Raw genomic sequence first — 26573 nt, 5'->3', positions numbered from 1 at the left:
GTTGTCCTCAGGGTGCTCGAGGGCTCTGGAGGTGAACTGCTCCTCGAGGAATGCGCAGTGTGTTGTTGCCCAGCACGTGGCACACACAGAGGTCCTCCGAGGTCTCAACCCCTGGACCTCGACGTTGCTCAGCTGGCCCACAGTTGTCTGGAGGCACTCAGTGACCTTGGAGGGAAAATGAGGCACACCCGTGGGGCCTAGGATTCCCCGGACGTGTACTTCCTTTCAAATAAAGCACGTAAGTGACTAAGAACTCCTGGAAACAGCTGCATGGCTCCCTTTCTGCACGGCTACTCAGGGCCTAACCTGGAAGCGAGTTCTCATGTTGAGGTTCCCTTTAGCTCTAGAGCCTGTCATGCGGACCGCCACCGCGGCCACGGAAGCCCCTGGTTTAGGGAGAGCAAACTCATAATTTTCCCCGAAGCATTCTTCCAGGGCTCACCGGACTGTCGGGTGCCGGGAATGTCATGTAGCTTCAAGGCAGGCATGAATGCCGCCCTCAAAGTGGGAAAGCAGGACTAGTTCCAGCAGGCCCCGTTTTCATGGGCACACTCAGCGTACATCCCTGTGGTTTCTAACGAGTCCCAAGAGACACCGGTTACCCTGTGTTTCCTTCCCTGAATCAACTCATCGAAGTAGGGAGTCCCGCATCCAGCGAACTGTCTCCACCAAGGAACGCCGTAGCTGCTCCTCTGGGCCTGGGGCTGCCTGCACTGACACAGAAGGAAGAGGACTTGAATTGCAGTAAGAACCCAAGCCGCCGTCCTCTAGGAGGCACGGTGACTTCAGTCAGGAGGTCCTGGATGGAATGCGAAGACGAGGGTTACTCTGAGCGTGGCTCCGAATAGGGCAATGCGTAAGACCTTCGCGCCATGTGGCATGTGCCAGAACGGTGTTCGTGAACGTGTGCGAGTGCTGAGGAAACCAAGCTGCTCCGAAAGAGAGGGCAGTGTGTTTCCCTACGCTCGGCGTGCACAGAGGGGCTCTAAAGGGCTACGGGCCTGGCTGTTGCTTAGCAGACCCAGGTGCACCTGGGGATACTCAGTGTTCCTGCCGGGAACAGGGTGCCCCGGCTAGCCTCCCAGGTGTCCAGAAAGCTGTGCTGCCGTTAAAAGTATGCAGAGCAGAGGCCACCGCCTCCTGGAAACTGCACCACACCTCCGCTTCTGCACGGCAAAGCAGGGCCTTACTTCCAGGCATGGGTTCATGCTGGGTGTGTCGGTAGCGACACAGCATGCTAAGATGCTGACTTTCTCCTCGAGCAGAGTGACTTCAGGTACGAGGACGGGCCTCGCAGTGTTCCATGCACAGCGTTCTCTCATGGCAGCTCACACAAGGGCCATGACAGAGTCTTCCTGGGCACTTCGTACTCACCAGCCATGTTGTCCTCAGGGTGCTTGAGGGCTCTGGAGGTGAACCGCTCCTCGAGGAATGCGCAGTGTGTTGTTGCCCAGCACGTGGCACACACAGAGGTCCTCCGAGGTCTCAACCCCTGGACCTCGACGTTGCTCAGCTGGCCCACAGTTGTCTGGAGGCACTCAGTGACCTTGGAGGGAAAATGAGGCACACCCGTGGGGCCTAGGATTCCCCGGACGTGTACTTCCTTTCAAATAAAGCACGTAAGTGACTAAGAACTCCTGGAAACAGCTGCATGGCTCCCTTTCTGCAAGGCTACTCAGGGCCTAACCTGGAAGCGAGTTCTCATGTTGAGGTTCCCTTTAGCTCTAGAGCCTGTCATGCGGACCGCCACCGCGGCCACGGAAGCCCCTGGTTTAGGGAGAGCAAACTCATAATTTTCCCCGAAGCATTCTTCCAGGGCTCACCGGACTGTCGGGTGCCGGGAATGTCATGTAGCTTCAAGGCAGGCATGAATGCCGCCCTCAAAGTGGGAAAGCAGGACTAGTTCCAGCAGGCCCCGTTTTCATGGGCACACTCAGCGTACATCCCTGTGGTTTCTAACGAGTCCCAAGAGACACCGGTTACCCTGTGTTTCCTTCCCTGAATCAACTCATCGAAGTAGGGAGTCCCGCATCCAGCGAACTGTCTCCACCAAGGAACGCCGTAGCTGCTCCTCTGGGCCTGGGACTGCCTGCACTGACACAGAAGGAAGAGGACTTGAATTGCAGTAAGAACCCAAGCCGCCGTCCTCTAGGAGGCACGGTGACTTCAGTCAGGAGGTCTTGGATGGAATGCGAAGACGAGGGTTACTCTGAGCGCAGCTCCGACTAGGGCAATGCGTAAGACCTTCGCGCCATGTGGCATGTGCCAGAACGGTGATCGTGAACGTGTGCGAGTGCTGAGGAAACCAAGCTGCTCCAAAAGAGAGGGCAGTGTGTTTCCCTACGCTCGGCGTGCACAGAGGGGCTCTAAAGGGCTACGGGCCTGGCTGTTGCTTAGCAGACCCAGGTGCACCTGGGGATACTCAGTGTTCCTGCCGGGAACAGGGTGCCCCGGCTAGCCTCCCAGGTGTCCAGAAAGCTGTGCTGCCGTTAAAGGTATGCAGAGCAGAGGCCACCGCCTCCTGGAAACTGCACCATGCCTCCGCTTCTGCACGGCAAAGCAGGGCCTTACTTCCAGGCATGGGTTCATGCTGGGTGTGTCGGTAGCGACACAGCATGCTAAGATGCTGACTTTCTCCTCGAGCAGAGTGACTTCAGGTACGAGGACGGGCCTCGCAGTGTTCCATGCACAGCGTTCTCTCATGGCAGCTCACACAAGGGCCATGACAGAGTCTTCCTGGGCACTTCGTACTCACCAGCCATGTTGTCCTCAGGGTGCTCGAGGGCTCTGGAGGTGAACCGCTCCTCGAGGAATGCGCAGTGTGTTGTTGCCCAGCACGCGGCACACACAGAGGTCCTCCGAGGTCTCAACCCATGGACCTCGACGTTGCTCAGCTGGCCCACAGTTGTCTGGAGGCACTCAGTGACCTTGGAGGGAAAATGAGGCACACCCGTGGGGCCTAGGATTCCCCGGACGTGTACTTCCTTTCAAATAAAGCACGTAAGTGACTAAGAACTCCTGGAAACAGCTGCATGGCTCCCTTTCTGCACGGCTACTCAGGGCCTAACCTGGAAGCGAGTTCTCATGTTGAGGTTCCCTTTAGCTCTAGAGCCTGTCATGCAGACCGCCACCGCGGCCACGGAAGCCCCTGGTTTAGGGAGAGCAAACTCATAATTTTCCCCGAAGCCTTCTTCCAGGGCTCACCGGACTGTCGGGTGCCGGGAATGTCATGTAGCTTCAAGGCAGGCATGAATGCCGCCCTCAAAGTGGGAAAGCAGGACTAGTTCCAGCAGGCCCCGTTTTCATGGGCACACTCAGCGTACATCCCTGTGGTTTCTAACGAGTCCCAAGAGACACCGGTTACCCTGTGTTTCCTTCCCTGAATCAACTCATCGAAGTAGGGAGTCCCGCATCCAGCGAACTGTCTCCACCAAGGAACGCCGTAGCTGCTCCTCTGGGCCTGGGGCTGCCTGCACTGACACAGAAGGAAGAGGACTTGAATTGCAGTAAGAACCCAAGCCGCCGTCCTCTAGGAGGCACGGTGACTTCAGTCAGGAGGTCCTGGATGGAATGCGAAGACGAGGGTTACTCTGAGCGCAGCTCCGAATAGGGCAACGCGTAAGACCTCAGCCACATGTGGCATGTGCCAGAACGGTGTTCGTGAACGTGTGTGAGTGCTGAGGAAACCAAGCTGCTCCAAAAGAGAGGGCAGTGTGTTTCCCTACGCTCGGCGTGCACAGAGGGGCTCTAAAGGGCTACGGGCCTGGCTGTTGCTTAGCAGACCCAGGTGCACCTGGGGATACTCAGTGTTCCTGCCGGGAACAGGGTGCCCCGGCTAGCCTCCCAGGTGTCCAGAAAGCTGTGCTGCCGTTAAAGGTATGCAGAGCAGAGGCCACCGCCTCCTGGAAACTGCACCACGCCTCCGCTTCTGCACGGCAAAGCAGGGCCTTACTTCCAGGCATGGGTTCATGCTGGGTGTGTCGGTAGCGACACAGCATGCTAAGATGCTGACTTTCTCCTCGAGCAGAGTGACTTCAGGTACGAGGACGGGCCTCGCAGTGTTCCATGCACAGCGTTCTCTCATGGCAGCTCACACAAGGGCCATGACAGAGTCTTCCTGGGCACTTCGTACTCACCAGCCATGTTGTCCTCAGGGTGCTCGAGGGCTCTGGAGGTGAACCGCTCCTCGAGGAATGCGCAGTGTGTTGTTGCCCAGCACGCGGCACACACAGAGGTCCTCCGAGGTCTCAACCCATGGACCTCGACGTTGCTCAGCTGGCCCACAGTTGTCTGGAGGCACTCAGTGACCTTGGAGGGAAAATGAGGCACACCCGTGGGGCCTAGGATTCCCCGGACGTGTACTTCCTTTCAAATAAAGCACGTAAGTGACTAAGAACTCCTGGAAACAGCTGCATGGCTCCCTTTCTGCACGGCTACTCAGGGCCTAACCTGGAAGCGAGTTCTCATGTTGAGGTTCCCTTTAGCTCTAGAGCCTGTCATGCGGACCGCCACCGCGGCCACGGAAGCCCCTGGTTTAGGGAGAGCAAACTCATAATTTTCCCCGAAGCATTCTTCCAGGGCTCACCGGACTGTCGGGTGCCGGGAATGTCATGTAGCTTCAAGGCAGGCATGAATGCCGCCCTCAAAGTGGGAAAGCAGGACTAGTTCCAGCAGGCCCCGTTTTCATGGGCACACTCAGCGTACATCCCTGTGGTTTCTAACGAGTCCCAAGAGACACCGGTTACCCTGTGTTTCCTTCCCTGAATCAACTCATCGAAGTAGGGAGTCCCGCATCCAGCGAACTGTCTCCACCAAGGAACGCCGTAGCTGCTCCTCTGGGCCTGGGGCTGCCTGCACTGACACAGAAGGAAGAGGACTTGAATTGCAGTAAGAACCCAAGCCGCCGTCCTCTAGGAGGCACGGTGACTTCAGTCAGGAGGTCCTGGATGGAATGCGAAGACGAGGGTTACTCTGAGCGCAGCTCCGAATAGGGCAATGCGTAAGACCTTCGCGCCATGTGGCATGTGCCAGAACGGTGTTCGTGAACGTGTGTGAGTGCTGAGGAAACCAAGCTGCTCCAAAAGAGAGGGCAGTGTGTTTCCCTACGCTCGGCGTGCACAGAGGGGCTCTAAAGGGCTACGGGCCTGGCTGTTGCTTAGCAGACCCAGGTGCACCTGGGGATACTCAGTGTTCCTGCCGGGAACAGGGTGCCCCGGCTAGCCTCCCAGGTGTCCAGAAAGCTGTGCTGCCGTTAAAGGTATGCAGAGCAGAGGCCACCGCCTCCTGGAAACTGCACCACGCCTCCGCTTCTGCACGGCAAAGCAGGGCCTTACTTCCAGGCATGGGTTCATGCTGGGTGTGTCGGTAGCGACACAGCATGCTAAGATGCTGACTTTCTCCTCGAGCAGAGTGACTTCTGGTACGAGGACGGGCCACGCAGTGTTCCATGCACAGCGTTCTCTCATGGCAGCTCACACAAGGGCCATGACAGAGTCTTCCTGGGCACTTCGTACTCACCAGCCATGTTGTCCTCAGGGTGCTCGAGGGCTCTGGAGGTGAACCGCTCCTCGAGGAATGCGCAGTGTGTTGTTGCCCAGCACGCGGCACACACAGAGGTCCTCCGAGGTCTCAACCCATGGACCTCGACGTTGCTCAGCTGGCCCACAGTTGTCTGGAGGCACTCAGTGACCTTGGAGGGAAAATGAGGCACACCCGTGGGGCCTAGGATTCCCCGGACGTGTACTTCCTTTCAAATAAAGCACGTAAGTGACTAAGAACTCCTGGAAACAGCTGCATGGCTCCCTTTCTGCACGGCTACTCAGGGCCTAACCTGGAAGCGAGTTCTCATGTTGAGGTTCCCTTTAGCTCTAGAGCCTGTCATGCGGACCGCCACCGCGGCCACGGAAGCCCCTGGTTTAGGGAGAGCAAACTCATAATTTTCCCCGAAGCATTCTTCCAGGGCTCACCGGACTGTCGGGTGCCGGGAATGTCATGTAGCTTCAAGGCAGGCATGAATGCCGCCCTCAAAGTGGGAAAGCAGGACTAGTTCCAACAGGCCCCGTTTTCATGGGCACACTCAGCGTACATCCCTGTGGTTTCTAACGAGTCCCAAGAGACACCAGTTACCCTGTGTTTCCTTCCCTGAATCAACTCATCGAAGTAGGGAGTCCCGCATCCAGCGAACTGTCTCCACCAAGGAACGCCGTAGCTGCTCCTCTGGGCCTGGGGCTGCCTGCACTGACACAGAAGGAAGAGGAGTTGAATTGCAGTAAGAACCCAAGCCGCCGTCCTCTAGGAGGCACGGTGACTTCAGTCAGGAGGTCCTGGATGGAATGCGAAGACGAGGGTTACTCTGAGCGCAGCTCCGACTAGGGCAATGCGTAAGACCTTCGCGCCATGTGGCATGTGCCAGAACGGTGTTCGTGAACGTGTGTGAGTGCTGAGGAAACCAAGCTGCTCCAAAAGAGAGGGCAGTGTGTTTCCCTACGCTCGGCGTGCACAGAGGGGCTCTAAAGGGCTACGGGCCTGGCTGTTGCTTAGCAGACCCAGGTGCACCTGGGGATACTCAGTGTTCCTGCCGGGAACAGGGTGCCCCGGCTAGCCTCCCAGGTGTCCAGAAAGCTGTGCTGCCGTTAAAGGTATGCAGAGCAGAGGCCACCGCCTCCTGGAAACTGCACCACGCCTCCGCTTCTGCACGGCAAAGCAGGGCCTTACTTCCAGGCATGGGTTCATGCTGGGTGTGTCGGTAGCGACACAGCATGCTAAGATGCTGACTTTCTCCTCGAGCAGAGTGACTTCAGGTACGAGGACGGGCCTCGCAGTGTTCCATGCACAGCGTTCTCTCATGGCAGCTCACACAAGGGCCATGACAGAGTCTTCCTGGACACTTCGTACTCACCAGCCATGTTGTCCTCAGGGTGCTCGAGGGCTCTGGAGGTGAACCGCTCCTCGAGGAATGCGCAGTGTGTTGTTGCCCAGCACGCGGCACACACAGAGGTCCTCCGAGGTCTCAACCCATGGACCTCGACGTTGCTCAGCTGGCCCACAGTTGTCTGGAGGCACTCAGTGACCTTGGAGGGAAAATGAGGCACACCCGTGGGGCCTAGGATTCCCCGGACGTGTACTTCCTTTCAAATAAAGCACGTAAGTGACTAAGAACTCCTGGAAACAGCTGCATGGCTCCCTTTCTGCACGGCTACTCAGGGCCTAACCTGGAAGCGAGTTCTCATGTTGAGGTTCCCTTTAGCTCTAGAGCCTGTCATGCGGACCGCCACCGCGGCCACGGAAGCCCCTGGTTTAGGGAGAGCAAACTCATAATTTTCCCCGAAGCCTTCTTCCAGGGCTCACCGGACTGTCGGGTGCCGGGAATGTCATGTAGCTTCAAGGCAGGCATGAATGCCGCCCTCAAAGTGGGAAAGCAGGACTAGTTCCAGCAGGCCCCGTTTTCATGGGCACACTCAGCGTACATCCCTGTGGTTTCTAACGAGTCCCAAGAGACACCGGTTACCCTGTGTTTCCTTCCCTGAATCAACTCATCGAAGTAGGGAGTCCCGCATCCAGCGAACTGTCTCCACCAAGGAACGCCGTAGCTGCTCCTCTGGGCCTGGGACTGCCTGCACTGACACAGAAGGAAGAGGACTTGAATTGCAGTAAGAACCCAAGCCGCCGTCCTCTAGGAGGCACGGTGACTTCAGTCAGGAGGTCTTGGATGGAATGCGAAGACGAGGGTTACTCTGAGCGCAGCTCCGACTAGGGCAATGCGTAAGACCTTCGCGCCATGTGGCATGTGCCAGAACGGTGTTCGTGAACGTGTGTGAGTGCTGAGGAAACCAAGCTGCTCCAAAAGAGAGGGCAGTGTGTTTCCCTACGCTCGGCGTGCACAGAGGGGCTCTAAAGGGCTACGGGCCTGGCTGTTGCTTAGCAGACCCAGGTGCACCTGGGGATACTCAGTGTTCCTGCCGGGAACAGGGTGCCCCGGCTAGCCTCCCAGGTGTCCAGAAAGCTGTGCTGCCGTTAAAGGTATGCAGAGCAGAGGCCACCACCTCCTGGAAACTGCACCACGCCTCCGCTTCTGCACGGCAAAGCAGGGCCTTACTTCCAGGCATGGGTTCATGCTGGGTGTGTCGGTAGCGACACAGCATACTAAGATGCTGACTTTCTCCTCGAGCAGAGTGACTTCAGGTACGAGGACGGGCCTCGCAGTGTTCCATGCACAGCGTTCTCTCATGGCAGCTCACACAAGGGCCATGACAGAGTCTTCCTGGGCACTTCGTACTCACCAGCCATGTTGTCCTCAGGGTGCTCGAGGGCTCTGGAGGTGAACCGCTCCTCGAGGAATGCGCAGTGTGTTGTTGCCCAGCACGCGGCACACACAGAGGTCCTCCGAGGTCTCAACCCATGGACCTCGACGTTGCTCAGCTGGCCCACAGTTGTCTGGAGGCACTCAGTGACCTTGGAGGGAAAATGAGGCACACCCGTGGGGCCTAGGATTCCCCGGACGTGTACTTCCTTTCAAATAAAGCACGTAAGTGACTAAGAACTCCTGGAAACAGCTGCATGGCTCCCTTTCTGCACGGCTACTCAGGGCCTAACCTGGAAGCGAGTTCTCATGTTGAGGTTCCCTTTAGCTCTAGAGCCTGTCATGCGGACCGCCACCGCGGCCACGGAAGCCCCTGGTTTAGGGAGAGCAAACTCATAATTTTCCCCGAAGCATTCTTCCAGGGCTCACCGGACTGTCGGGTGCCGGGAATGTCATGTAGCTTCAAGGCAGGCATGAATGCCGCCCTCAAAGTGGGAAAGCAGGACTAGTTCCAGCAGGCCCCGTTTTCATGGGCACACTCAGCGTACATCCCTGTGGTTTCTAACGAGTCCCAAGAGACACCGGTTACCCTGTGTTTCCTTCCCTGAATCAACTCATCGAAGTAGGGAGTCCCGCATCCAGCGAACTGTCTCCACCAAGGAACGCCGTAGCTGCTCCTCTGGGCCTGGGGCTGCCTGCACTGACACAGAAGGAAGAGGACTTGAATTGCAGTAAGAACCCAAGCCGCCGTCCTCTAGGAGGCATGGTGACTTCAGTCAGGAGGTCCTGGATGGAATGCGAAGACGAGGGTTACTCTGAGCGCAGCTCCGACTAGGGCAATGCGTAAGACCTTCGCGCCATGTGGCATGTGCCAGAACGGTGTTCGTGAACGTGTGCGAGTGCTGAGGAAACCAAGCTGCTCCGAAAGAGAGGGCAGTGTGTTTCCCTACGCTCGGCGTGCACAGAGGGGCTCTAAAGGGCTACGGGCCTGGCTGTTGCTTAGCAGACCCAGGTGCACCTGGGGATACTCAGTGTTCCTGCCGGGAACAGGGTGCCCCGGCTAGCCTCCCAGGTGTCCAGAAAGCTGTGCTGCCGTTAAAGGTATGCAGAGCAGAGGCCACCGCCTCCTGGAAACTGCACCACACCTCCGCTTCTGCACGGCAAAGCAGGGCCTTACTTCCAGGCATGGGTTCATGCTGGGTGTGTCGGTAGCGACACAGCATGCTAAGATGCTGACTTTCTCCTCGAGCAGAGTGACTTCAGGTACGAGGACGGGCCTCGCAGTGTTCCATGCACAGCGTTCTCTCATGGCAGCTCACACAAGGGCCATGACAGAGTCTTCCTGGGCACTTCGTACTCACCAGCCATGTTGTCCTCAGGGTGCTCGAGGGCTCTGGAGGTGAACCGCTCCTCGAGGAATGCGCAGTGTGTTGTTGCCCAGCTCGTGGCACACACAGAGGTCCTCCGAGGTCTCAACCCCTGGACCTCGACGTTGCTCAGCTGGCCCACAGTTGTCTGGAGGCACTCAGTGACCTTGGAGGGAAAATGAGGCACACCCGTGGGGCCTAGGATTCCCCGGACGTGTACTTCCTTTCAAATAAAGCACGTAAGTGACTAAGAACTCCTGGAAACAGCTGCATGGCTCCCTTTCTGCACGGCTACTCAGGGCCTAACCTGGAAGCGAGTTCTCATGTTGAGGTTCCCTTTAGCTCTAGAGCCTGTCATGCGGACCGCCACCGCGGCCACGGAAGCCCCTGGTTTAGGGAGAGCAAACTCATAATTTTCCCCGAAGCATTCTTCCAGGGCTCACCGGACTGTCGGGTGCCGGGAATGTCATGTAGCTTCAAGGCAGGCATGAATGCCGCCCTCAAAGTGGGAAAGCAGGACTAGTTCCAGCAGGCCCCGTTTTCATGGGCACACTCAGCGTACATCCCTGTGGTTTCTAACGAGTCCCAAGAGACACCGGTTACCCTGTGTTTCCTTCCCTGAATCAACTCATCGAAGTAGGGAGTCCCGCATCCAGCGAACTGTCTCCACCAAGGAACGCCGTAGCTGCTCCTCTGGGCCTGGGGCTGCCTGTACTGACACAGAAGGAAGAGGAGTTGAATTGCAGTAAGAACCCAAGCCGCCGTCCTCTAGGAGGCACGGTGACTTCAGTCAGGAGGTCCTGGATGGAATGCGAAGACGAGGGTTACTCTGAGCGCAGCTCCGAATAGGGCAATGCGTAAGACCTTCGCGCCATGTGGCATGTGCCAGAACGGTGTTCGTGAACGTGTGCGAGTGCTGAGGAAACCAAGCTGCTCCGAAAGAGAGGGCAGTGTGTTTCCCTACGCTCGGCGTGCACAGAGGGGCTCTAAAGGGCTACGGGCCTGGCTGTTGCTTAGCAGACCCAGGTGCACCTGGGGATACTCAGTGTTCCTGCCGGGAACAGGGTGCCCCGGCTAGCCTCCCAGGTGTCCAGAAAGCTGTGCTGCCGTTAAAGGTATGCAGAGCAGAGGCCACCGCCTCCTGGAAACTGCACCACACCTCCGCTTCTGCACGGCAAAGCAGGGCCTTACTTCCAGGCATGGGTTCATGCTGGGTGTGTCGGTAGCGACACAGCATGCTAAGATGCTGACTTTCTCCTCGAGCAGAGTGACTTCAGGTACGAGGACGGGCCTCGCAGTGTTCCATGCACAGCGTTCTCTCATGGCAGCTCACACAAGGGCCATGACAGAGTCTTCCTGGGCACTTCGTACTCACCAGCCATGTTGTCCTCAGGGTGCTCGAGGGCTCTGGAGGTGAACCGCTCCTCGAGGAATGCGCAGTGTGTTGTTGCCCAGCACGCGGCACACACAGAGGTCCTCCGAGGTCTCAACCCCTGGACCTCGACGTTGCTCAGCTGGCCCACAGTTGTCTGGAGGCACTCAGTGACCTTGGAGGGAAAATGAGGCACACCCGTGGGGCCTAGGATTCCCCGGACGTGTACTTCCTTTCAAATAAAGCACGTAAGTGACTAAGAACTCCTGGAAACAGCTGCATGGCTCCCTTTCTGCACGGCTACTCAGGGCCTAACCTGGAAGCGAGTTCTCATGTTGAGGTTCCCTTTAGCTCTAGAGCCTGTCATGCGGACCGCCACCGCGGCCACGGAAGCCCCTGGTTTAGGGAGAGCAAACTCATAATTTTCCCCGAAGCATTCTTCCAGGGCTCACCGGACTGTCGGGTGCCGGGAATGTCATGTAGCTTCAAGGCAGGCATGAATGCCGCCCTCAAAGTGGGAAAGCAGGACTAGTTCCAGCAGGCCCCGTTTTCATGGGCACACTCAGCGTACATCCCTGTGGTTTCTAACGAGTCCCAAGAGACACCGGTTACCCTGTGTTTCCTTCCCTGAATCAACTCATCGAAGTAGGGAGTCCCGCATCCAGCGAACTGTCTCCACCAAGGAACGCCGTAGCTGCTCCTCTGGGCCTGGGGCTGCCTGCACTGACACAGAAGGAAGAGGACTTGAATTGCAGTAAGAACCCAAGCCGCCGTCCTCTAGGAGGCACGGTGACTTCAGTCAGGAGGTCCTGGATGGAATGCGAAGACGAGGGTTACTCTGAGCGCAGCTCCGACTAGGGCAATGCGTAAGACCTTCGCGCCATGTGGCATGTGCCAGAACGGTGTTCGTGAACGTGTGTGAGTGCTGAGGAAACCAAGCTGCTCCACAAGAGAGGGCAGTGTGTTTCTCTACGCTCGGCGTGCACAGAGGGGCTCTAAAGGGCTACGGGCCTGGATGTTGCTTAGCAGACCCAGGTGCACCTGGGGATACTCAGTGTTCCTGCCGGGAACAGGGTGCCCCGGCTAGCCTCCCAGGTGTCCAGAAAGCTGTGCTGCCGTTAAAGGTATGCAGAGCAGAGGCCACCACCTCCTGGAAACTGCACCACGCCTCCGCTTCTGCACGGCAAAGCAGGGCCTTACTTCCAGGCATGGGTTCATGCTGGGTGTGTCGGTAGCGACACAGCATGCTAAGATGCTGACTTTCTCCTCGAGCAGAGTGACTTCAGGTACGAGGACGGGCCTCGCAGTGTTCCATGCACAGCGTTCTCTCATGGCAGCTCACACAAGGGCCATGACAGAGTCTTCCTGGGCACTTCGTACTCACCAGCCATGTTGTCCTCAGGGTGCTCGAGGGCTCTGGAGGTGAACCGCTCCTCGAGGAATGCGCAGTGTGTTGTTGCCCAGCACGCGGCACACACAGAGGTCCTCCGAGGTCTCAACCCATGGACCTCGACGTTGCTCAGCTGGCCCACAGTTGTCTGGAGGCACTCAGTGACCTTGGAGGGAAAATGAGGCACACCCGTGGGGCCTAGGATTCCCCGGACGTGTACTTCCTTTCAAATAAAGCACGTAAGTGACTAAGAACTCCTGGAAACAGCTGCATGGCTCCCTTTCTGCACGGCTACTCAGGGCCTAACCTGGAAGCGAGTTCTCATGTTGAGGTTCCCTTTAGCTCTAGAGCCTGTCATGCGGACCGCCACCGCGGCCACGGAAGCCCCTGGTTTAGGGAGAGCAAACTCATAATTTTCCCCGAAGCATTCTTCCAGGGCTCACCGGACTGTCGGGTGCCGGGAATGTCATGTAGCTTCAAGGCAGGCATGAATGCCGCCCTCAAAGTGGGAAAGCAGGACTAGTTCCAGCAGGCCCCGTTTTCATGGGCACACTCAGCGTACATCCCTGTGGTTTCTAACGAGTCCCAAGAGACACCGGTTACCCTGTGTTTCCTTCCCTGAATCAACTCATCGAAGTAGGGAGTCCCGCATCCAGCGAACTGTCTCCACCAAGGAACGCCGTAGCTGCTCCTCTGGGCCTGGGACTGCCTGCACTGACACAGAAGGAAGAGGACTTGAATTGCAGTAAGAACCCAAGCCGCCGTCCTCTAGGAGGCACGGTGACTTCAGTCAGGAGGTCTTGGATGGAATGCGAAGACGAGGGTTACTCTGAGCGCAGCTCCGACTAGGGCAATGCGTAAGACCTTCGCGCCATGTGGCATGTGCCAGAACGGTGTTCGTGAACGTGTGTGAGTGCTGAGGAAACCAAGCTGCTCCAAAAGAGAGGGCAGTGTGTTTCCCTACGCTCGGCGTGCACAGAGGGGCTCTAAAGGGCTACGGGCCTGGATGTTGCTTAGCAGACCCAGGTGCACCTGGGGATACTCAGTGTTCCTGCCGGGAACAGGGTGCCCCGGCTAGCCTCCCAGGTGTCCAGAAAGCTGTGCTGCCGTTAAAGGTATGCAGAGCAGAGGCCACCACCTCCTGGAAACTGCACCACGCCTCCGCTTCTGCACGGCAAAGCAGGGCCTTACTTCCAGGCATGGGTTCATGCTGGGTGTGTCGGTAGCGACACAGCATACTAAGATGCTGACTTTCTCCTCGAGCAGAGTGACTTCAGGTACGAGGACGGGCCTCGCAGTGTTCCATGCACAGCGTTCTCTCATGGCAGCTCACACAAGGGCCATGACAGAGTCTTCCTGGGCACTTCGTACTCACCAGCCATGTTGTCCTCAGGGTGCTCGAGGGCTCTGGAGGTGAACCGCTCCTCGAGGAATGCGCAGTGTGTTGTTGCCCAGCACGCGGCACACACAGAGGTCCTCCGAGGTCTCAACCCATGGACCTCGACGTTGCTCAGCTGGCCCACAGTTGTCTGGAGGCACTCAGTGACCTTGGAGGGAAAATGAGGCACACCCGTGGGGCCTAGGATTCCCCGGACGTGTACTTCCTTTCAAATAAAGCACGTAAGTGACTAAGAACTCCTGGAAACAGCTGCATGGCTCCCTTTCTGCACGGCTACTCAGGGCCTAACCTGGAAGCGAGTTCTCATGTTGAGGTTCCCTTTAGCTCTAGAGCCTGTCATGCGGACCGCCACCGCGGCCACGGAAGCCCCTGGTTTAGGGAGAGCAAACTCATAATTTTCCCCGAAGCATTCTTCCAGGGCTCACCGGACTGTCGGGTGCCGGGAATGTCATGTAGCTTCAAGGCAGGCATGAATGCCGCCCTCAAAGTGGGAAAGCAGGACTAGTTCCAGCAGGCCCCGTTTTCATGGGCACACTCAGCGTACATCCCTGTGGTTTCTAACGAGTCCCAAGAGACACCGGTTACCCTGTGTTTCCTTCCCTGAATCAACTCATCGAAGTAGGGAGTCCCGCATCCAGCGAACTGTCTCCACCAAGGAACGCCGTAGCTGCTCCTCTGGGCCTGGGGCTGCCTGCACTGACACAGAAGGAAGAGGACTTGAATTGCAGTAAGAACCCAAGCCGCCGTCCTCTAGGAGGCATGGTGACTTCAGTCAGGAGGTCCTGGATGGAATGCGAAGACGAGGGTTACTCTGAGCGCAGCTCCGAATAGGGCAATGCGTAAGACCTTCGCGCCATGTGGCATGTGCCAGAACGGTGTTCGTGAACGTGTGCGAGTGCTGAGGAAACCAAGCTGCTCCGAAAGAGAGGGCAGTGTGTTTCCCTACGCTCGGCGTGCACAGAGGGGCTCTAAAGGGCTACGGGCCTGGCTGTTGCTTAGCAGACCCAGGTGCACCTGGGGATACTCAGTGTTCCTGCCGGGAACAGGGTGCCCCGGCTAGCCTCCCAGGTGTCCAGAAAGCTGTGCTGCCGTTAAAGGTATGCAGAGCAGAGGCCACCGCCTCCTGGAAACTGCACCACACCTCCGCTTCTGCACGGCAAAGCAGGGCCTTACTTCCAGGCATGGGTTCATGCTGGGTGTGTCGGTAGCGACACAGCATGCTAAGATGCTGACTTTCTCCTCGAGCAGAGTGACTTCAGGTACGAGGACGGGCCTCGCAGTGTTCCATGCACAGCGTTCTCTCATGGCAGCTCACACAAGGGCCATGACAGAGTCTTCCTGGGCACTTCGTACTCACCAGCCATGTTGTCCTCAGGGTGCTCGAGGGCTCTGGAGGTGAACCGCTCCTCGAGGAATGCGCAGTGTGTTGTTGCCCAGCACGTGGCACACACAGAGGTCCTCCGAGGTCTCAACCCCTGGACCTCGACGTTGCTCAGCTGGCCCACAGTTGTCTGGAGGCACTCAGTGACCTTGGAGGGAAAATGAGGCACACCCGTGGGGCCTAGGATTCCCCGGACGTGTACTTCCTTTCAAATAAAGCACGTAAGTGACTAAGAACTCCTGGAAACAGCTGCATGGCTCCCTTTCTGCACGGCTACTCAGGGCCTAACCTGGAAGCGAGTTCTCATGTTGAGGTTCCCTTTAGCTCTAGAGCCTGTCATGCGGACCGCCACCGCGGCCACGGAAGCCCCTGGTTTAGGGAGAGCAAACTCATAATTTTCCCCGAAGCATTCTTCCAGGGCTCACCGGACTGTCGGGTGCCGGGAATGTCATGTAGCTTCAAGGCAGGCATGAATGCCGCCCTCAAAGTGGGAAAGCAGGACTAGTTCCAGCAGGCCCCGTTTTCATGGGCACACTCAGCGTACATCCCTGTGGTTTCTAACGAGTCCCAAGAGACACCGGTTACCCTGTGTTTCCTTCCCTGAATCAACTCATCGAAGTAGGGAGTCCCGCATCCAGCGAACTGTCTCCACCAAGGAACGCCGTAGCTGCTCCTCTGGGCCTGGGGCTGCCTGCACTGACACAGAAGGAAGAGGACTTGAATTGCAGTAAGAACCCAAGCCGCCGTCCTCTAGGAGGCATGGTGACTTCAGTCAGGAGGTCCTGGATGGAATGCGAAGACGAGGGTTACTCTGAGCGCAGCTCCGAATAGGGCAATGCGTAAGACCTTCGCGCCATGTGGCATGTGCCAGAACGGTGTTCGTGAACGTGTGCGAGTGCTGAGGAAACCAAGCTGCTCCGAAAGAGAGGGCAGTGTGTTTCCCTACGCTCGGCGTGCACAGAGGGGCTCTAAAGGGCTACGGGCCTGGCTGTTGCTTAGCAGACCCAGGTGCACCTGGGGATACTCAGTGTTCCTGCCGGGAACAGGGTGCCCCGGCTAGCCTCCCAGGTGTCCAGAAAGCTGTGCTGCCGTTAAAGGTATGCAGAGCAGAGGCCACCGCCTCCTGGAAACTGCACCACGCCTCCGCTTCTGCACGGCAAAGCAGGGCCTTACTTCCAGGCATGGGTTCATGCTGGGTGTGTCGGTAGCGACACAGCATGCTAAGATGCTGACTTTCTCCTCGAGCAGAGTGACTTCAGGTACGAGGACGGGCCTCGCAGTGTTCCATGCACAGCGTTCTCTCATGGCAGCTCACACAAGGGCCATGACAGAGTCTTCCTGGGCACTTCGTACTCACCAGCCATGTTGTCCTCAGGGTGCTCGAGGGCTCTGGAGGTGAACCGCTCCTCGAGGAATGCGCAGTGTGTTGTTGCCCAGCACGTGGCACACACAGAGGTCCTCCGAGGTCTCAACCCCTGGACCTCGACGTTGCTCAGCTGGCCCACAGTTGTCTGGAGGCACTCAGTGACCTTGGAGGGAAAATGAGGCACACCCGTGGGGCCTAGGATTCCCCGGACGTGTACTTCCTTTCAAATAAAGCACGTAAGTGACTAAGAACTCCTGGAAACAGCTGCATGGCTCCCTTTCTGCACGGCTACTCAGGGCCTAACCTGGAAGCGAGTTCTCATGTTGAGGTTCCCTTTAGCTCTAGAGCCTGTCATGCGGACCGCCACCGCGGCCACGGAAGCCCCTGGTTTAGGGAGAGCAAACTCATAATTTTCCCCGAAGCATTCTTCCAGGGCTCACCGGACTGTCGGGTGCCGGGAATGTCATGTAGCTTCAAGGCAGGCATGAATGCCGCCCTCAAAGTGGGAAAGCAGGACTAGTTCCAGCAGGCCCCGTTTTCATGGGCACACTCAGCGTACATCCCTGTGGTTTCTAACGAGTCCCAAGAGACACCGGTTACCCTGTGTTTCCTTCCCTGAATCAACTCATCGAAGTAGGGAGTCCCGCATCCAGCGAACTGTCTCCACCAAGGAACGCCGTAGCTGCTCCTCTGGGCCTGGGGCTGCCTGCACTGACACAGAAGGAAGAGGACTTGAATTGCAGTAAGAACCCAAGCCGCCGTCCTCTAGGAGGCACGGTGACTTCAGTCAGGAGGTCCTGGATGGAATGCGAAGACGAGGGTTACTCTGAGCGCAGCTCCGACTAGGGCAATGCGTAAGACCTTCGCGCCATGTGGCATGTGCCAGAACGGTGTTCGTGAACGTGTGTGAGTGCTGAGGAAACCAAGCTGCTCCACAAGAGAGGGCAGTGTGTTTCTCTACGCTCGGCGTGCACAGAGGGGCTCTAAAGGGCTACGGGCCTGGATGTTGCTTAGCAGACCCAGGTGCACCTGGGGATACTCAGTGTTCCTGCCGGGAACAGGGTGCCCCGGCTAGCCTCCCAGGTGTCCAGAAAGCTGTGCTGCCGTTAAAGGTATGCAGAGCAGAGGCCACCACCTCCTGGAAACTGCACCACGCCTCCGCTTCTGCACGGCAAAGCAGGGCCTTACTTCCAGGCATGGGTTCATGCTGGGTGTGTCGGTAGCGACACAGCATGCTAAGATGCTGACTTTCTCCTCGAGCAGAGTGACTTCAGGTACGAGGACGGGCCTCGCAGTGTTCCATGCACAGCGTTCTCTCATGGCAGCTCACACAAGGGCCATGACAGAGTCTTCCTGGGCACTTCGTACTCACCAGCCATGTTGTCCTCAGGGTGCTCGAGGGCTCTGGAGGTGAACCGCTCCTCGAGGAATGCGCAGTGTGTTGTTGCCCAGCACGCGGCACACACAGAGGTCCTCCGAGGTCTCAACCCATGGACCTCGACGTTGCTCAGCTGGCCCACAGTTGTCTGGAGGCACTCAGTGACCTTGGAGGGAAAATGAGGCACACCCGTGGGGCCTAGGATTCCCCGGACGTGTACTTCCTTTCAAATAAAGCACGTAAGTGACTAAGAACTCCTGGAAACAGCTGCATGGCTCCCTTTCTGCACGGCTACTCAGGGCCTAACCTGGAAGCGAGTTCTCATGTTGAGGTTCCCTTTAGCTCTAGAGCCTGTCATGCGGACCGCCACCGCGGCCACGGAAGCCCCTGGTTTAGGGAGAGCAAACTCATAATTTTCCCCGAAGCATTCTTCCAGGGCTCACCGGACTGTCGGGTGCCGGGAATGTCATGTAGCTTCAAGGCAGGCATGAATGCCGCCCTCAAAGTGGGAAAGCAGGACTAGTTCCAGCAGGCCCCGTTTTCATGGGCACACTCAGCGTACATCCCTGTGGTTTCTAACGAGTCCCAAGAGACACCGGTTACCCTGTGTTTCCTTCCCTGAATCAACTCATCGAAGTAGGGAGTCCCGCATCCAGCGAACTGTCTCCACCAAGGAACGCCGTAGCTGCTCCTCTGGGCCTGGGACTGCCTGCACTGACACAGAAGGAAGAGGACTTGAATTGCAGTAAGAACCCAAGCCGCCGTCCTCTAGGAGGCACGGTGACTTCAGTCAGGAGGTCCTGGATGGAATGCGAAGACGAGGGTTACTCTGAGCGCAGCTCCGACTAGGGCAATGCGTAAGACCTTCGCGCCATGTGGCATGTGCCAGAACGGTGTTCGTGAACGTGTGTGAGTGCTGAGGAAACCAAGCTGCTCCAAAAGAGAGGGCAGTGTGTTTCCCTACGCTCGGCGTGCACAGAGGGGCTCTAAAGGGCTACGGGCCTGGATGTTGCTTAGCAGACCCAGGTGCACCTGGGGATACTCAGTGTTCCTGCCGGGAACAGGGTGCCCCGGCTAGCCTCCCAGGTGTCCAGAAAGCTGTGCTGCCGTTAAAGGTATGCAGAGCAGAGGCCACCACCTCCTGGAAACTGCACCACGCCTCCGCTTCTGCACGGCAAAGCAGGGCCTTACTTCCAGGCATGGGTTCATGCTGGGTGTGTCGGTAGCGACACAGCATGCTAAGATGCTGACTTTCTCCTCGAGCAGAGTGACTTCAGGTACGAGGACGGGCCTCGCAGTGTTCCATGCACAGCGTTCTCTCATGGCAGCTCACACAAGGGCCATGACAGAGTCTTCCTGGGCACTTCGTACTCACCAGCCATGTTGTCCTCAGGGTGCTCGAGGGCTCTGGAGGTGAACCGCTCCTCGAGGAATGCGCAGTGTGTTGTTGCCCAGCATGCGGCTCACACAGAGGTCCTCCGAGGTCTCAACCCATGGACCTCGACGTTGCTCAGCTGGCCCACAGTTGTCTGGAGGCACTCAGTGACCTTGGAGGGAAAATGAGGCACACCCGTGGGGCCTAGGATTCCCCGGACGTGTACTTCCTTTCAAATAAAGCACGTAAGTGACTAAGAACTCCTGGAAACAGCTGCATGGCTCCCTTTCTGCACGGCTACTCAGGGCCTAACCTGGAAGCGAGTTCTCATGTTGAGGTTCCCTTTAGCTCTAGAGCCTGTCATGCGGACCGCCACCGCGGCCACGGAAGCCCCTGGTTTAGGGAGAGCAAACTCATAATTTTCCCCGAAGCATTCTTCCAGGGCTCACCGGACTGTCGGGTGCCGGGAATGTCATGTAGCTTCAAGGCAGGCATGAATGCCGCCCTCAAAGTGGGAAAGCAGGACTAGTTCCAGCAGGCCCCGTTTTCATGGGCACACTCAGCGTACATCCCTGTGGTTTCTAACGAGTCCCAAGAGACACCGGTTACCCTGTGTTTCCTTCCCTGAATCAACTCATCGAAGTAGGGAGTCCCGCATCCAGCGAACTGTCTCCACCAAGGAACGCCGTAGCTGCTCCTCTGGGCCTGGGGCTGCCTGCACTGACACAGAAGGAAGAGGACTTGAATTGCAGTAAGAACCCAAGCCGCCGTCCTCTAGGAGGCATGGTGACTTCAGTCAGGAGGTCCTGGATGGAATGCGAAGACGAGGGTTACTCTGAGCGCAGCTCCGAATAGGGCAATGCGTAAGACCTTCGCGCCATGTGGCATGTGCCAGAACGGTGTTCGTGAACGTGTGCGAGTGCTGAGGAAACCAAGCTGCTCCGAAAGAGAGGGCAGTGTGTTTCCCTACGCTCGGCGTGCACAGAGGGGCTCTAAAGGGCTACGGGCCTGGCTGTTGCTTAGCAGACCCAGGTGCACCTGGGGATACTCAGTGTTCCTGCCGGGAACAGGGTGCCCCGGCTAGCCTCCCAGGTGTCCAGAAAGCTGTGCTGCCGTTAAAGGTATGCAGAGCAGAGGCCACCGCCTCCTGGAAACTGCACCACACCTCCGCTTCTGCACGGCAAAGCAGGGCCTTACTTCCAGGCATGGGTTCATGCTGGGTGTGTCGGTAGCGACACAGCATGCTAAGATGCTGACTTTCTCCTCGAGCAGAGTGACTTCAGGTACGAGGACGGGCCTCGCAGTGTTCCATGCACAGCGTTCTCTCATGGCAGCTCACACAAGGGCCATGACAGAGTCTTCCTGGGCACTTCGTACTCACCAGCCATGTTGTCCTCAGGGTGCTCGAGGGCTCTGGAGGTGAACCGCTCCTCGAGGAATGCGCAGTGTGTTGTTGCCCAGCACGTGGCACACACAGAGGTCCTCCGAGGTCTCAACCCCTGGACCTCGACGTTGCTCAGCTGGCCCACAGTTGTCTGGAGGCACTCAGTGACCTTGGAGGGAAAATGAGGCACACCCGTGGGGCCTAGGATTCCCCGGACGTGTACTTCCTTTCAAATAAAGCACGTAAGTGACTAAGAACTCCTGGAAACAGCTGCATGGCTCCCTTTCTGCACGGCTACTCAGGGCCTAACCTGGAAGCGAGTTCTCATGTTGAGGTTCCCTTTAGCTCTAGAGCCTGTCATGCGGACCGCCACCGCGGCCACGGAAGCCCCTGGTTTAGGGAGAGCAAACTCATAATTTTCCCCGAAGCATTCTTCCAGGGCTCACCGGACTGTCGGGTGCCGGGAATGTCATGTAGCTTCAAGGCAGGCATGAATGCCGCCCTCAAAGTGGGAAAGCAGGACTAGTTCCAGCAGGCCCCGTTTTCATGGGCACACTCAGCGTACATCCCTGTGGTTTCTAACGAGTCCCAAGAGACACCGGTTACCCTGTGTTTCCTTCCCTGAATCAACTCATCGAAGTAGGGAGTCCCGCATCCAGCGAACTGTCTCCACCAAGGAACGCCGTAGCTGCTCCTCTGGGCCTGGGGCTGCCTGCACTGACACAGAAGGAAGAGGACTTGAATTGCAGTAAGAACCCAAGCCGCCGTCCTCTAGGAGGCACGGTGACTTCAGTCAGGAGGTCCTGGATGGAATGCGAAGACGAGGGTTACTCTGAGCGCAGCTCCGACTAGGGCAATGCGTAAGACCTTCGCGCCATGTGGCATGTGCCAGAACGGTGTTCGTGAACGTGTGTGAGTGCTGAGGAAACCAAGCTGCTCCAAAAGAGAGGGCAGTGTGTTTCCCTACGCTCGGCGTGCACAGAGGGGCTCTAAAGGGCTACGGGCCTGGCTGTTGCTTAGCAGACCCAGGTGCACCTGGGGATACTCAGTGTTCCTGCCGGGAACAGGGTGCCCCGGCTAGCCTCCCAGGTGTCCAGAAAGCTGTGCTGCCGTTAAAGGTATGCAGAGCAGAGGCCACCACCTCCTGGAAACTGCACCACGCCTCCGCTTCTGCACGGCAAAGCAGGGCCTTACTTCCAGGCATGGGTTCATGCTGGGTGTGTCGGTAGCGACACAGCATGCTAAGATGCTGACTTTCTCCTCGAGCAGAGTGACTTCAGGTACGAGGACGGGCCTCGCAGTGTTCCATGCACAGCGTTCTCTCATGGCAGCTCACACAAGGGCCATGACAGAGTCTTCCTGGGCACTTCGTACTCACCAGCCATGTTGTCCTCAGGGTGCTCGAGGGCTCTGGAGGTGAACCGCTCCTCGAGGAATGCGCAGTGTGTTGTTGCCCAGCACGCGGCACACACAGAGGTCCTCCGAGGTCTCAACCCATGGACCTCGACGTTGCTCAGCTGGCCCACAGTTGTCTGGAGGCACTCAGTGACCTTGGAGGGAAAATGAGGCACACCCGTGGGGCCTAGGATTCCCCGGACGTGTACTTCCTTTCAAATAAAGCACGTAAGTGACTAAGAACTCCTGGAAACAGCTGCATGGCTCCCTTTCTGCACGGCTACTCAGGGCCTAACCTGGAAGCGAGTTCTCATGTTGAGGTTCCCTTTAGCTCTAGAGCCTGTCATGTGGACCGCCACCGCAGCCACGGAAGCCCCTGGTTTAGGGAGAGCAAACTCATAATTTTCCCCGAAGCATTCTTCCAGGGCTCACCGGACTGTCGGGTGCCGGGAATGTCATGTAGCTTCAAGGCAGGCATGAATGCCGCCCTCAAAGTGGGAAAGCAGGACTAGTTCCAGCAGGCCCCGTTTTCATGGGCACACTCAGCGTACATCCCTGTGGTTTCTAACGAGTCCCAAGAGACACCGGTTACCCTGTGTTTCCTTCCCTGAATCAACTCATCGAAGTAGGGAGTCCCGCATCCAGCGAACTGTCTCCACCAAGGAACGCCGTAGCTGCTCCTCTGGGCCTGGGGCTGCCTGCACTGACACAGAAGGAAGAGGACTTGAATTGCAGTAAGAACCCAAGCCGCCGTCCTCTAGGAGGCACGGTGACTTCAGTCAGGAGGTCCTGGATGGAATGCGAAGACGAGGGTTACTCTGAGCGCAGCTCCGAATAGGGCAACGCGTAAGACCTCAGCCACATGTGGCATGTGCCAGAACGGTGTTCGTGAACGTGTGTGAGTGCTGAGGAAACCAAGCTGCTCCAAAAGAGAGGGCAGTGTGTTTCCCTACGCTCGGCGTGCACAGAGGGGCTCTAAAGGGCTACGGGCCTGGCTGTTGCTTAGCAGACCCAGGTGCACCTGGGGATACTCAGTGTTCCTGCCGGGAACAGGGTGCCCCGGCTAGCCTCCCAGGTGTCCAGAAAGCTGTGCTGCCGTTAAAGGTATGCAGAGCAGAGGCCACCGCCTCCTGGAAACTGCACCACGCCTCCGCTTCTGCACGGCAAAGCAGGGCCTTACTTCCAGGCATGGGTTCATGCTGGGTGTGTCGGTAGCGACACAGCATGCTAAGATGCTGACTTTCTCCTCGAGCAGAGTGACTTCAGGTACGAGGACGGGCCTCGCAGTGTTCCATGCACAGCGTTCTCTCATGGCAGCTCACACAAGGGCCATGACAGAGTCTTCCTGGGCACTTCGTACTCACCAGCCATGTTGTCCTCAGGGTGCTCGAGGGCTCTGGAGGTGAACCGCTCCTCGAGGAATGCGCAGTGTGTTGTTGCCCAGCACGCGGCACACACAGAGGTCCTCCGAGGTCTCAACCCATGGACCTCGACGTTGCTCAGCTGGCCCACAGTTGTCTGGAGGCACTCAGTGACCTTGGAGGGAAAATGAGGCACACCCGTGGGGCCTAGGATTCCCCGGACGTGTACTTCCTTTCAAATAAAGCACGTAAGTGACTAAGAACTCCTGGAAACAGCTGCATGGCTCCCTTTCTGCACGGCTACTCAGGGCCTAACCTGGAAGCGAGTTCTCATGTTGAGGTTCCCTTTAGCTCTAGAGCCTGTCATGTGGACCGCCACCGCGGCCACGGAAGCCCCTGGTTTAGGGAGAGCAAACTCATAATTTTCCCCGAAGCATTCTTCCAGGGCTCACCGGACTGTCGGGTGCCGGGAATGTCATGTAGCTTCAAGGCAGGCATGAATGCCGCCCTCAAAGTGGGAAAGCAGGACTAGTTCCAGCAGGCCCCGTTTTCATGGGCACACTCAGCGTACATCCCTGTGGTTTCTAACGAGTCCCAAGAGACACCGGTTACCCTGTGTTTCCTTCCCTGAATCAACTCATCGAAGTAGGGAGTCCCGCATCCAGCGAACTGTCTCCACCAAGGAACGCCGTAGCTGCTCCTCTGGGCCTGGGGCTGCCTGCACTGACACAGAAGGAAGAGGACTTGAATTGCAGTAAGAACCCAAGCCGCCGTCCTCTAGGAGGCACGGTGACTTCAGTCAGGAGGTCCTGGATGGAATGCGAAGACGAGGGTTACTCTGAGCGCAGCTCCGAATAGGGCAACGCGTAAGACCTCAGCCACATGTGGCATGTGCCAGAACGGTGTTCGTGAACGTGTGTGAGTGCTGAGGAAACCAAGCTGCTCCAAAAGAGAGGGCAGTGTGTTTCCCTACGCTCGGCGTGCACAGAGGGGCTCTAAAGGGCTACGGGCCTGGCTGTTGCTTAGCAGACCCAGGTGCACCTGGGGATACTCAGTGTTCCTGCCGGGAACAGGGTGCCCCGGCTAGCCTCCCAGGTGTCCAGAAAGCTGTGCTGCCGTTAAAGGTATGCAGAGCAGAGGCCACCGCCTCCTGGAAACTGCACCACGCCTCCGCTTCTGCACGGCAAAGCAGGGCCTTACTTCCAGGCATGGGTTCATGCTGGGTGTGTCGGTAGCGACACAGCATGCTAAGATGCTGACTTTCTCCTCGAGCAGAGTGACTTCAGGTACGAGGACGGGCCTCGCAGTGTTCCATGCACAGCGTTCTCTCATGGCAGCTCACACAAGGGCCATGACAGAGTCTTCCTGGGCACTTCGTACTCACCAGCCATGTTGTCCTCAGGGTGCTCGAGGGCTCTGGAGGTGAACCGCTCCTCGAGGAATGCGCAGTGTGTTGTTGCCCAGCACGCGGCACACACAGAGGTCCTCCGAGGTCTCAACCCATGGACCTCGACGTTGCTCAGCTGGCCCACAGTTGTCTGGAGGCACTCAGTGACCTTGGAGGGAAAATGAGGCACACCCGTGGGGCCTAGGATTCCCCGGACGTGTACTTCCTTTCAAATAAAGCACGTAAGTGACTAAGAACTCCTGGAAACAGCTGCATGGCTCCCTTTCTGCACGGCTACTCAGGGCCTAACCTGGAAGCGAGTTCTCATGTTGAGGTTCCCTTTAGCTCTAGAGCCTGTCATGCGGACCGCCACCGCGGCCACGGAAGCCCCTGGTTTAGGGAGAGCAAACTCATAATTTTCCCCGAAGCATTCTTCCAGGGCTCACCGGACTGTCGGGTGCCGGGAATGTCATGTAGCTTCAAGGCAGGCATGAATGCCGCCCTCAAAGTGGGAAAGCAGGACTAGTTCCAGCAGGCCCCGTTTTCATGGGCACACTCAGCGTACATCCCTGTGGTTTCTAACGAGTCCCAAGAGACACCGGTTACCCTGTGTTTCCTTCCCTGAATCAACTCATCGAAGTAGGGAGTCCCGCATCCAGCGAACTGTCTCCACCAAGGAACGCCGTAGCTGCTCCTCTGGGCCTGGGGCTGCCTGCACTGACACAGAAGGAAGAGGACTTGAATTGCAGTAAGAACCCAAGCCGCCGTCCTCTAGGAGGCACGGTGACTTCAGTCAGGAGGTCCTGGATGGAATGCGAAGACGAGGGTTACTCTGAGCGCAGCTCCGACTAGGGCAATGCGTAAGACCTTCGCGCCATGTGGCATGTGCCAGAACGGTGTTCGTGAACGTGTGTGAGTGCTGAGGAAACCAAGCTGCTCCAAAAGAGAGGGCAGTGTGTTTCCCTACGCTCGGCGTGCACAGAGGGGCTCTAAAGGGCTACGGGCCTGGCTGTTGCTTAGCAGACCCAGGTGCACCTGGGGATACTCAGTGTTCCTGCCGGGAACAGGGTGCCCCGGCTAGCCTCCCAGGTGTCCAGAAAGCTGTGCTGCCGTTAAAGGTATGCAGAGCAGAGGCCACCGCCTCCTGGAAACTGCACCACGCCTCCGCTTCTGCACGGCAAAGCAGGGCCTTACTTCCAGGCATGGGTTCATGCTGGGTGTGTCGGTAGCGACACAGCATGCTAAGATGCTGACTTTCTCCTCGAGCAGAGTGACTTCTGGTACGAGAACGGGCCTCGCAGTGTTCCATGCACAGCGTTCTCTCATGGCAGCTCACACAAGGGCCATGACAGAGTCTTCCTGGGCACTTCGTACTCACCAGCCATGTTGTCCTCAGGGTGCTCGAGGGCTCTGGAGGTGAACCGCTCCTCGAGGAATGCGCAGTGTGTTGTTGCCCAGCACGCGGCACACACAGAGGTCCTCCGAGGTCTCAACCCATGGACCTCGACGTTGCTCAGCTGGCCCACAGTTGTCTGGAGGCACTCAGTGACCTTGGAGGGAAAATGAGGCACACCCGTGGGGCCTAGGATTCCCCGGACGTGTACTTCCTTTCAAATAAAGCACGTAAGTGACTAAGAACTCCTGGAAACAGCTGCATGGCTCCCTTTCTGCACGGCTACTCAGGGCCTAACCTGGAAGCGAGTTCTCATGTTGAGGTTC

This window comes from Leucopleurus acutus, assembly GCF_964270905.1.
Source record: "Leucopleurus acutus genome assembly, chromosome: 9".
Classification (NCBI taxonomy): domain Eukaryota; kingdom Metazoa; phylum Chordata; class Mammalia; order Artiodactyla; family Delphinidae; genus Leucopleurus; species Leucopleurus acutus.
This window is presented reverse-complemented; position numbering follows the sequence as displayed.